The sequence below is a fragment of the Sciurus vulgaris genome (assembly GCF_902686455.1).
Source record: "Sciurus vulgaris genome assembly, chromosome: 13".
Classification (NCBI taxonomy): Eukaryota; Metazoa; Chordata; class Mammalia; order Rodentia; family Sciuridae; genus Sciurus; species Sciurus vulgaris.
Window position 1 is genome coordinate 10,460,302 of NC_136474.1, and position 12,071 is coordinate 10,472,372.

Here is a 12,071-nt window from a genome sequence, read left to right on the forward strand (position 1 = left end):
AATTTAATTGGTAATAGTGACATCAATTAAAACAGATGGACATAGTGAATTCTGAGTGTAATAAAGTCTAGCATATATAGTAAATTAAGAAATTTGAACACAAAAGTTTATTACAGCATTAATCAACAGAGCTACTATGAGGAAGCAAACCAAATAACCCTTGAAATGAGTGGATGGAGCAATTTGGAATATAGAAACTACAAAATATTTTTCAAGTTAAAAAGTAATAAATTTTTGCAAAATCTATAATCAGGATAAATCTTCAGTGCATTATGTTAACTGAAATATGTCACTACCACAAAGAAAAATATTGGAGAACTCCACTTATATAAGACAGCTAGAAACAAACAAACAAACATGCAAAAATTACTTCTGAACAGAAATGAGAATGACATTAGGGATAGGAGAAGACAGAAATAAGCACTTGTTTACATAGAAATATATTTATTGATTTTTGAGATGTAAGTATTCTAGAAATATATTATGTGAAAATTTGAATTAATATTGCTGAACAGTATGCATGATATGGTGGGAGAGTAAGTATTATTTTGTGGTTTAATCACAATTAAAATTACAAACAACACATAAAAATAAAAAAAATTGTAAATGTTTGAAAGAAAACTTTAAAATTCTAGGGTCTTTATCCTATAAATAAAATTCATGAATATATATGTATATAAAGAGCATGCATATAATCCAGAATTACTATTTTAATTCTGAGGCAGGGAGGTAATAATTTTAATGCCATCCTCAATAACTTTGTGAGAACCTCTTTACAAATATAAATAGAAAGGTGCTGGGGATGTAGCCCATTATTAGAGTACACCTGGATTTTATCCCTATCATATTCACATATGAAAAATTTTCATTTCTATGTACATATACAGGATAAAAAAATAAATCTGGATGAAATATAAAATTCATTTAAAAGGTATATTATTTATACAACAAGTAAAGCATATAAAATTTTATTGGCAATAGAAACAAGAATAAGCATATCTTAATTCCAACAATGTCCTAATTTGTGAAGTAATGGAAATTGTCATATATTCCTAAAATATAGACAAAAATAAAACAGTGTTACATGAAGTGAGGAAACCTCTCCTACAACATAAAATGTAGTCGGTAAAATAAAAGGATAAAGGAAAGAAAAATTTAACCAATCATATTTACAAATGCTTTCATATAACTACAATCTGCAACTATCACTACATACCACAAAAGAGCATTCATTGTGAAACTTGGCTTTCACTTCACAGAACATTCATAACAAGTATTTATTTATAAAGAGCACATGTAAGTGAATTTTAATGAATAAATGTATGAATAATATTAAACTGTTTTAGGATATTAATTTATTAAAATGGCTTGACCTAGAATTTTCCAAAAATGTGCATATTATCACCTGGACACCCACAAAAATCAAAATATTTTAGATCATGCTGTCACTCCCTAGCAAAGGGGAAAGTTGGGTGGATAATTTAAATGAACTGGGATATTACTGTAAACACACAGAAGATTTTAAGATTTTTAAAACATGATAAACATAGGGCAGTACATATGCAATTATAACAGGAGAAATAATCTAAGCTTCTGAAAAATCTTTTCTGCAAGAAAACTTCTCCATCAACATTTTAAAGTTTGACTTCTCCTTAAACTTTGGGCCTCTCAACTGTGTCTTCTTTAGGTATAGGCCACAATATTTTATATCACTGTATTACTCTCAGTATCACTTTTCTGAAGTGAAGGATATATGACATACCAAGAAAGGGAGAGATTAAAGACTGAAAGAAATGTCATTAACATTTTATTTATACCAAAATGCCCTGTTTTTCTTGAAAGCATAAATCTGAAACTCATTCTTATAGAGAAGTTCCCAGAAGATATTCATCAAGGGAAGAAAATTAAATAATCATAATTAATTAAAAATTGTCAAGGGAAGTTATGCATACCCAGGAATTCCAAGTTTCTGTAATTCTCCAACATCACATCTCTATATAAGTTTTGTTCAGATGGCTGAAGGCATTTCCACTCCTCTTCAGAGAAATCAATGGCCACATCCCTGAATGTTAACAGTTCCTGAAATAAGAATAGGTAAATAAATAGTACAAAGGAGAATGTAGCAGCCCGAATTTCATCTGACAGTGGTTGTGGACAGTGAATCAACTGGAGGAAGCTTTCAATGCATCAGGCCTTGGACTGCCCAGAGAACCTCTGTTGAAGAGGTAATTGTCTATTCTTAACTTGCAGACCAACTGCAGACTACCAAGGGATTGCCAGTTGCCTGCTGTTGTCTGGAAGTTCACTGCACAGTACCCACAGGTTTTGTTATATGTGGCTGCCACAATTTTGTGGCAATAGTCAGGACCTGTAGGACCTGTGGATGGACCAACAAAGCCCTAACTCCAGGACCCCTCAGCTCAATTGATTGCACCCTGACACCAGAACTCCCAGACCAACTGACCACACTCCACCTCTGGAACCCCTAAACCAGACAGACCACACTCTGCTCCCTTCCATCCAACAACACCCTGTCTCTAGGACAACTGGCCAACCACACCCATGCCCTGTGCTGCAGCTCCCCTTTTGTCAACATACTTGTAAGCCAGTGTGGCCATCTTGGATTATCCCAGAAGTGGAAGCTTCCATCTTTAGGTAGGGCAAATCCCATCCTGAGACATCTGCTGGAAACTGGAATCTCATTGTCATGTACCTCTCATGAAGCAGGCTACTGAAGAATGGGAACTTTGAATAATACATAACTGTTATAGTGCAGGGTTTTTTTCTCCTATTTTGAAAAATTGTAAGTTTTTGTTTCTTTACTTTTCTGGCTCTATTTTCCTTTTATTTATCTGTTTTCTGAGTCTTTTTCTCCTTTATGTCATGCTAACAACCAACTTCTTTTGATTGCATTTTCACACTTTCTACAATCTAGAACTTCTACGTACTCTTTTCTTATCCCATTAACAGTTACGTCTTACACCCCTCCCCATCCTCTTTGTTCTCCATGAGAAACTGCAGACCTTATTGCAAATCTGTTATATTGTAGATAATAATTGAACTCATCCTCTTTGTTTATTATGACAATACTGTTAATGTCTTCAAAGGGGCTATTTGGTTTAGAGCTGCATAGTATTTGTACTGGGTGCTGCTAATATTGATCTCCCCCTTAAAGAATAGGTTTTGGAAACCTATAGGGTCACTATAAGCCTATAGGGGGAAACTGAAACACCAAAGATCTGTACTGCTACCGGGGAAGATACATGAACAGCATGAAAAAACAAGGGAAGAAAATGTTCCAACAAACCTAGATTCTATATTCAGAGAGCCCAGGGACAGCATGATAGAAGAAATGTCAGAAAAGGATTTCAGAATATACATAATTAAAATGATTTATGAAGCAAGGGAAGAAATAAAAGAGCAGATGCAGGCAACGAATGACCAATAAGCAGTTGAAAGAGCAAATGCAGGAAGAAAAAGATCACTTCAACAAAGAGATAGAGATTCCCCCCACAAAATAAAAAATCCTTGAAATAAAGGAAACAAAAACATAAATTAAAAATCTCAATGGATAGTATCACCAACAGACTAGGTCACTTAGAAGAAAAAAACCTGATAATGAATATAATATATTTAATCTTGAAAACAAATTTAACCAAAGAGAGAGGATGGTAAGAAATCATGAACAACATCTCCAAGAACTCTGAGACATCACGAAAAGACCAAATTTAAGAATTATTAGGATTGAGGAAGGCACAGAGATACAAACCAAAGGAATGAACAACCTATTCAATGACCTGATATTAAAAAATTCCGTGGCCTGACCCCTGCATCGAGGTTGGGCACCATCACTGGTAGGTCGCAGTTGCAGAGCAAGCAGGCAGGTGAGTCAAGCCACCTGCATCACAGAGCTAGCCAGTGAGCACCCAACCATCCCACATTGCAGAGCTAGGCAGAGGGCAGCAAACCCGCCCAACCACCAAGCCAAAGTCAGACGCCATCACTGAGTGACCCCACCTAATGCCTGCATTGAGGTTGGGGACATCACTGAGTGACCTCACCTGACCACCACACCAAGGTCTGTTGCCATCCAGAGCAAGCCGGCAGATGAGCCATCCCACCTGCATTATGGAGCTAGTCAGAGGCTTCTTTATAAGCTGGTGCAGGCCTATAAATTAATAAATTAAAATAATTATTAATAAATAAAATAAATTAATAAATTTTGAATTATTCCTGAGGGCATGGCCATCATCATTGGAAGGGCAGCTCCTTTACTGAGACACCTACAGGAGACTAGAGGACCTTTGACAAGACCCAGGACTCAAGAAGGGGAGGTATTGTGAGACTCGGGACCAACTCAGAGCCACCAGGTGAGTCTTTCGCAGTGGGTGGGCTCCCCAGATGGGGCAGTAGTCCTGAAACACAGGGAACTTCATGGAGTAGAGTGGCCCAGTGAGAATCCCCTGCTGAAGCTGTGAACCCAGTCAACCAGGAGCATTGCAGAGGAGGGCTGCACCACAAGACACATCGACGCACAGTGAGGGTCCAAGGCGCAGGTGATAGCTCTGGTCCCCAAAGAACCTAGCAGAGGAGGGCCTCTCAGCGAGGGATTCCCTCACAGGGCCAGGCTCTTCAGCCCTGGTGGTAGGTCAGAATCCCTGGGAAAGTCACAGAGAAGGGCTGCCCAGTCCAGGTGGTACTTCTGGACTGAAGGGAATTTCTCAGAGGAGAGCTTTGCAGTGAAACTTTTCCAGTGGGTGAGTCTTCCCCACTGGGTGAAGTTTTCCCACCAGGGCAGTAGAACCAGAGACACAGGCCCAGATCAGACGTGCCCCAGTCTGCAGTCTAGTCCCCCTTGGAGTGATCATCTGTCAACAAGTGGAGGCACCTCTGCCCACTGAGAGGGAAAATACCCTACCTGAAGGCCACCACCCCTAGAGGGGCAGCTTTCTTGTGGAGCATCACATTATCAAGTTGCTACAAGACTTCAGGCTACTGAAGGCTAAGAGATGAGGTATTGGAAATCTACAGAGACAATATTAGTCAATAGAGGAAATCTACAATATTTCAGAGTTGCACTACTAGACAGGAAGATACCTGAGCAATATGAGAAAATGAGAGAAGAAAATGTCCCAAAAAAACATAGATGGTACAGCAATAAAATCCAATCGCAGCATGGCAGAAGAAATGTCAGAACTGAAGTTCAGAATGTACATGATTGAAATGACCAGGGAAGCAAGAGATGAGGAGAAAGAGCAAATGCAGGCATTGAATGATCGCACCAATAACAGTTAAAGGAGCAAATACAGGAAGCAAAATATTATTTCAATAGAGAGATACTGAAAAAATCAAACAGAAATCCTTGAAATAAAGTAAACAATAAACCAAGTTAAAAACTCCATAGAAAGCATAACCAATAGGATAGAACACCTGGAAGACAGAACCTCAATCATTGAAAATAAAATATTTAATCTTGAAAAAAAAGTTGACCAAACAAAGAAGATAGTAAGAAATCATGAACAGAATCTACAAGAACTATGGGATATCATAAAAAGACCAAATTTAAGAATTATTGGGATTGAGGAAGGCACAGAGAAACAAACGAAAGGAGTGAATAATCTACTCAATGAAAAAATATCAGAAAATTTCCCAAATCTGAAGAATAAATGAAAAATCAAGTATAAGAGGCTTATAGGACTCCAAATACACAAAATTACAACACAGCCACACCAAGGCACATTATAATGAAAATCCCTAACATGCAAAATAAAGACAGAATTGTAAAGGCTCCAAGAGAAAAGAATTAAATTACATTCAGGGGGAAACCAATATAGATATCAGCACATTTTTCATTCCAGACTCTAAAAGCTAGAAAGGCCTGAAACAACATTATACAAGCCCTGAAAGAAAATGGATGCCACCAAGAATCTTATACCCAGCCAATCTTACCTTAAGATTTGATGACAATATAAATTTCTTCCAAGATAAACAGTTAAAATAATATACAAAAAGAAAGCCAGCATTACAGAACATACTCAGCAAAATATTCCATGAGGAAGAGATGAAAAACAATGATGCAAATCAGCAAAGGGAAGAACTATCTTAAAGGAATAGCCAAATAAAGGAGAAACAAAAATCGTGTCAAAAAACAAAAATGAACCAAATGACTGGAAATACAAATCATTTCTTAAAAATAAACCTAAATGTTAATGACCTGAACACATCAATCAAGACATAGACTGGCAGATTGGAATAAAAAGAAATCTCCAACAATATGGTGCCTGCAAGAGACTCACCTCAAATAAACAGATACCCACAGACTAAAGGTGAAAGGATGGGAAAAAACATACCATGCACAAGGACTCAGCAAAAAAGCTGGAGTATCCATCTTCATATCAGATAATGTGGACTTCAAGCCAAAATTGCAAGGGATAAAGAACGGCATTTCATACTGCTTAATGGAAGAATAAATCAGTAAGACATAACAATCATAAATACTTATGCCTCAAACTGTTGCTCATCCATATACATCTAACAAATTCTTCTCAATTCCAGAGATCAAATAGACCACAACACAATAATACTAGGTGATTTTAACACACCTCTCTCACCACAGGACAGATCTTCCAGACAAAAATTGAACAAAGAAACCATAGATCTCAATAACACAATCAATAATTTAGACTCAATGAACATATATAGAATATATACAATATACAATCCAACAAAGAGTGAATATACTTTCTTCTCATCAGAACATGAATCCTTCTCTATAATAGACCATGTATTATGCCACAAAGCTATTGTTAGCAAATACAATAAGATAGAGATACTACCTTGTATTCTATCAGATGATAATGGATTGAAATTAGAAATAAATGACAGAGTAAAAAACAGACACTACTCCAACATCTGGAGATTAAATAATACACTATTGTATGATGAATGGATAACAGAAGACATCAGGAGGGAAATTTAAAAATTCTTAGAGGTAAACAGGAACAAAGAAACATCATATGAAAATATCTGGGACACTATGAAAGCACTACTTAGAGGAAAATTTCCTTCATGGAGTGCATTCAATAAAAGAAGAAAAAAAATCAACAAAGAAATGACTTAACACTACAGCTCAAAGTCCTAGAAAAAGAAGAGCAGACCAACACCAAAAGTAGTAGAAGACAGGAAATAGTTAAAATCAGAGTTGAAATGAATGAAATTGAAACAAAAGAAACAATAAAAAAATTGACAAAATAAATGGTTCTTTGAAAAAATAAAACAAAATTGATAAACACTTAGCCACATTAACAAACAAAAGTGGAGAGAAAACTCATATTACTAAAATTTGGAATGAGCAAGGAAATTTCACAACAAACACGAGTGAAATACAAAACATAATTAGAAGCTATTTTGAAAATCTATACTCCAACAAAATAGAAAATCTTGAAGACCTCAACAGGTTTCTAGAGACATATGAATTACCTAACTGAACCAGGAGGAAATACACAATTGAAACAGATCAATTTCAAGTAATGAAATAGAAGAAGTCATCAAAACCCTACCAACAAAGAAAAGTCCGGGAGCAGATGGGTTTTCAGCCGAGTTCTACAAAACCTTTAAAGAAGAGCTCATTCCAAAACTTCTCAAAGTATTTCATGAAATAGAAGAGGAGAGAACCCTCCAAAACTCATTCTATGTAGCCAGTATCACCCTGATAACTAAACCAGACAGAGACACATGGAGGAAAGAAAATTTTAGACCAATATCCTTAATGAACATCGACGCAAAAATTCTCAACAAAATTTTAGCAAATCGCATACAAAAACATATTAAAAAGATAGTGCACCATGATCAAGTGGGTTTCATCCCAGGGATGCAAGGTTGGTTCAACATCGGGAAATCAATAAATGTAATTCACCACATCAACAGACTTAAAGCCAAGAATCACATGACTATTTTGATAGATGCAGAAAAAGCATTGATAAAAATACAGCATCCCTTCATGCTCAAAACTCTAGAAAAAATAGGGATAGTGAGAAAATTCCTTAACATTGTAAAGGCAATCTATGCTAAGCCCATGGCCAATATCATTCTAAATGGTGACAGACTGAAAGAATTTCCCCTAAAACCTCAAACAAGGCAGGGACGTCCTCTTTCAACAATTCTATTCAACACTGTCCTCAAAACTCTAGCCAGAGCAATTAGACAGACCAAGGAAATAAAGGGATATGAATAGGAAAAGAAGAACTCAAATTATCCCTGTTTGCTGATGACATGATTATATATTTAGAGGAACCAGAAAATTCCACCAGAATAAGTTTAGAACTCATAAGTGAATTCAGTAAAGTAGCAGGATATAAAATCAATGTTCATAATTATAAAGCATTTTTATACATAAGTGATGAATCTTCAGAAACCGAAGTTAGGAAAACTACTCCATTCACAATAGCTTCAAAAAAAAAAAAAAAATACTTGGGAATCATCTAACAAAAGAAGTGAAAGACCTTTACAATGAGAACTACGGAACAGTAAAGAAAGAAATTAAAGAAAATCTTAGAAGATGGAAAGATCTCCCATGTTCTTGGAAAGGCAGAATTAATATTGTCAAAATGGCCATACTATCAAAAGTATACATATTCAGTGCAATTCCAATTAAAAACCCAATGATGTACCTCTCAGGTATAGAGTAAGCAATCATGAAATTCATCTGGAAGAATAAGAAACCCAGAGTAGCTAAAGCAATCCTTAGAGGGCAGAGTGAAGCAAGGGGTATCTCAATACCAGAACTTCAACTATACTACAAAGTAATAGTAACAAAAATGGCATGGTATTGGTACCAAAATAGACAGGCAGATCAATGGTACACAACAGAGAACATGAACATGAACCCATATAAATACAATTATCTCATACTAAACAAAGGTGCCAAAAATATGCAATAGAGAAAAGATAGCCTCTTCAACAAATGGTGCTGGGAAAACTGAAAATCCATATTCAAGAGAATGAAACTAAAACCAGAGACCCTTCATCTTATAGAAGAAAAAGTAGGTCCAAATCTTCAACATGTTGGCTTAGGATCAGACTTCCTTAACAGGACTCCCATAGCACAAGAAATAAAAGCAAGAATCAATAACTGGGATAGATTCAAACTAGAAAGTTTTCTCTCAGCAAAGAAAGCTATCAACAATGTGAAGAGAGAGCCTACAGAGTGGGAGAATATCTTTGCCACTCATACTTCAGACAGAGCACTAATTTCCAGAATATATAAAGAACTCAAAAAACTCTACACCAAGAATACCTATAACCTAATCAACAAATGGGCTAAGGAAATGAACAGACACTTCACAGAAGAAGATCTACAAGCAATCAACAAATATATGAAGTAATGTTCAACATCTTCAGTAATAAGAGAAATGCAAATCAAAACTAACTTAAGATTCCATTTCACCCTAACTAGAATGGTGATTATCAAGAATACAAGCAGCAATAGGTGTTAGTGAAGATGTGGGGAAAAAGGTACACTCATACATTGGTGGTGGAATTGTACATTAGTGCAGCCACTCTGGAAAGCAGTATGGAGATTTCTTAGAAAACTTGGAATGGAATCACCATTTGACCCAGCTATCCCACTCCTCCACCTATACCCAAAGGACTTAAAAGCAGAATAGTACAAAGATGCAGCCACATCAATATTCATAGCTGCTCAATTCACACTAGCCAGATTGTGTGAACCAACCTAGGAACCAACACTAGGAACCAACCTAGATGCCCTTCAATTGATGAATGAATAAAGAAACTGTGATATATATATATAGTGATATATATATAGTGATGTATATAGAATGAAATATTACTCAGCACAAAAAATAATAAAATTATGGCATTTACAGGCAAATGGATGAAATTAGAGAATATCATGCTATATGAGGTAAGCCAGTCTCAAAAAAAAAGGACAAATGATCTCACTGATAAGTGGATGATGACACATAATGGGGGTGAGAGGGGGGCAAGAATGGAGGAAAGAGGGACTGTATAGAGGGAAAAGAGGGGTGGGAGGGGTGTGGGGGAAGAAAAAATAACAGAATGAATAAAAAATTATTACACAAGGTAAATGTATGATTACACAAATTGTATGCCTCTACTTCATGTACAAACAGAAAAACAAGATGTATCCCATTTGTTTACAATAAAAATAAATTTGAAAAAATAAAAAGAAAATGCAATAGTGAAAATACAATATTTTAATAATTAATAAATATTCAGTGTATGGTGAAGAAACTTTAAAACTCAGTTATAAAGCAAGATCTAACATTCATATATCTAAGAATATATGTATGTATCATTAAACTTGAAAAAGATATTCAATAAACTCAAATCACCATAAATTATCAAAATAAAAAATTCTGCAAACCTGAAGAATGAAATGGAAAATCAAATGGAAGAGAGTTATAAAACACCAGAGGAACAAAATCACAACAGATCCACACAAAGGCACATTATAATGAATATGCCTCGTATACAAAATAAAGAAAGAATTTTGAAAGCTACAAGAGAAAAGCATCAGACTATATATAGGGGGAAAACCAATATGGGTATCAGCAGATTTCCCAGCCTGGACCCTAAGAGTTAGAAGGCCTGGAACAACATATTTCAAGTTGTGAAAGAACATAGTTGCCAACAAAGAATCCTATACCTAGCAAAAGTTACCTTCAGATTTGAAGATGAAAAAAATTTCTTCCATGATAAACAAAAGTTAAAAGAATGTACAAATAGAAAGCCTGTGCTACAGAATATTCTCAGCAAAATATTCCATGTGGAGGAAATGGAAAACAGCAACGTAGGTCAGCAAAGGGAGGAATTACCTTAAAGGGTAAACCAATCAAAGGAGATATTAACTCAAGTTAAAAACCAAAAATTAAACCAAATGACTGGAACTACAAATCATATATCAATAATAACCCTGAATGTTAATGACCTAAAGTCATCAATCAAAAGACATAGGTTGGCAGATTGGATTAAAGAAACAAAAAAGACCCAACAATATGCTGCCTTCATGAGACTCATGTCATGGAAAAGGACATCTGTAGACTAAAGAAAAAAGGATGGGAAAAAACCTACCACAAACAGGGACTCAGTAAAATCAGGGATTTCATTCTTGTATCAGATAAATGGACTTCAAGTCTTAGTCAGGAGGGATAAAAAAGGAAATTTCATGCTGTTTAAGGGAAACATAAATCAGGAAGACATAATAATCGTAAATATTTATGCCCCAAACAATGGTGCATCCATGCACATCAAACAAACCCTTCTCAATTTCAGGAATGAAAGAGACCAAAACAATAATTCTGTGTGACTTTAACTCACCAATATCACCACTGGATAGATCTCCCAAACTAAATCTAAACAAAGAAAACTTAGAATTCAATAAAACTATCAATCACTTAAAATTAACAGACATGTATACAATATTCGATCCATCAACAAGTGAATACATTTTCTCGCAGCAGCACATGGATTCTTCTCTAAAAGAGACCATATGTTATGTCACAAAGCAGCCCTTAGCAAATGCAAAAAAAAAAAAAAAAAAAAAAAAAAAAGGGAGATACTACCTTGCATTCTCTCAGATCGTAATGGAATGAAATTAGAAATCAATGACAAAATAAAAACCAGAAACTACTCCAACACCTACAGACTAAATAATATGCTACTGAATGAAGTGTAGGTAAAAGAAAACATCAAGAAGGAAATAAAAAATATTCATACAGGTAAATGAGATTGATCATAGAGCATATCGAAACCTCTGGGACACGATGAAAACAGTACTAAGAAGAAAATTCATTACATGGAGCTCATCCAAGAAAATAATAAAAAGTCAACAACTAAATGACCTATCTTTACATCTCAAAGCACTAGAAAAAGAAGAACATGACAAAATCAAAAGTAGTAGAAGAAAGATAATAATTAAAATCAGAGCTGAAGTCAACGGAATAGAAACAAAGGAAACAATTCAAAAATTGACAAAACAAAAAAGTTGGTTTTATGAAAAAGTAAACAAAATAGATAAACCCCTAACC

At 35.3% G+C, this 12,071-nt stretch overlaps 1 long non-coding RNA gene across 1 annotated transcript in view; it reads right to left on the minus strand.

Moving 5' to 3' along the window:
• Positions 1 to 2,413: 2,413 nt before the first annotated feature.
• Positions 2,414 to 12,071, minus strand: part of LOC306643027 — a 41,577-nt gene continuing 31,919 nt past the window's right edge. Inside the window, exon 3 of the long non-coding RNA XR_013758795.1 lies at positions 2,414 to 2,745. This is a non-coding gene — a long non-coding RNA (uncharacterized lncRNA). The remainder of the gene's footprint in view (positions 2,746 to 12,071) is intronic.